Source organism: Pundamilia nyererei, unplaced genomic scaffold (assembly GCF_000239375.1).
Source record: "Pundamilia nyererei isolate P.nyererei 1_Seehausen unplaced genomic scaffold, PunNye1.0 scaffold00504, whole genome shotgun sequence".
Taxonomy (NCBI): Eukaryota; Metazoa; Chordata; class Actinopteri; order Cichliformes; family Cichlidae; genus Pundamilia; species Pundamilia nyererei.
This window is the reverse complement of record NW_005187905.1, coordinates 188809-189845: the sequence shown is the minus strand read 5'-3', so window position 1 is coordinate 189845 and position 1037 is coordinate 188809. Positions and strand designations below refer to the sequence as shown.

Genomic DNA, 1037 nt, shown 5'->3' with positions numbered 1-1037 from the left:
AAAAAAAAATACCAGTAATGAGTTACATATGCCACAGCAGCAGATGATTCAAATCAAGATTTTCATTTCAATATTTCTTCAAATAACCAAATAACTCCTCTGTGTTAAAACACAAAAATCAACAACAACAAAAAAGAAAATCAGCATGTATCAGTTCAAACATGTAACAAACTTCACACAGGAGGGTTTACATTAAGCAAGTCTTCAGATTGAGTGTCTATAAAATCCACATCTTCTCTAGTAGAATACGTGTGATTTTGTGTGCTGGAAGGACTGAAATTAAAAGTCTTATTCAGAGTGTAATATTTGATCTGTGAGCTTAGACAATACTATTCATAATAAAACAATTACATTTATAATACTAGTGTCTTCTTGATATAAAAACGGAAGTTCATTAATGTTTGTTCATTTTTATTAGATTTTATGATCTTCTTCATACAAGCTAATTAGAAATTGTTTTCGGTCTAGCAGAATTTGCTTTCAAAGAACTTTCTGGTGCCACTCTGACCGCTTTTCAAAATCTCCATCACTGTTGACAGCAATGCTGGAGACCAAAGAAACAGGAACTAGCTGTCCCTCAGTGACTTCTGTCTATTTCAGTTTAATATCTCTGCAGTGTCTCCATGATCAATAAAAAGACAAAGTCCAGCATAGAGCGGCTGAGTGAATGTGGTCTGGACTCTGTGGAGGAGAGTCATGGTTTCAGAGACGCTGTAGAAAGACAGAATACCTGCTCTGTGATCCAGGTACACTCCTACTCTGTGATCCAGGTACACTCCTACTCTGGAGGACCGAGGACCTGAGAGGACAGTTTGGACTTTCTTGTGCAAAAATTTGCAACTTTTTCTGTCACAGCTCAATAACCAAGAGTTGTCATTAAATCCAAATCCACATTCATCTGACTCTCCTGCTCTGCTGATAGTCTTGTATGCGACTGCTGCATCAACTCCACCCCCTCTCCACTCCACCTCCCAGTAACAACGTCCAGTCAGACTCTCTCTACTCAGGACTTGATAATAATCAGTGAATCTGTCTGG

General features: G+C 38.2%; 1 protein-coding gene across 1 annotated transcript in view; it reads right to left on the bottom strand.

Annotated features, from left to right (window-relative positions):
• LOC102201812 (uncharacterized) overlaps nt 1-1037 on the bottom strand; it is a 7629-nt gene that overhangs the window by 5393 nt on the left and 1199 nt on the right. The gene's annotated exons all lie outside the window — the stretch shown is intronic.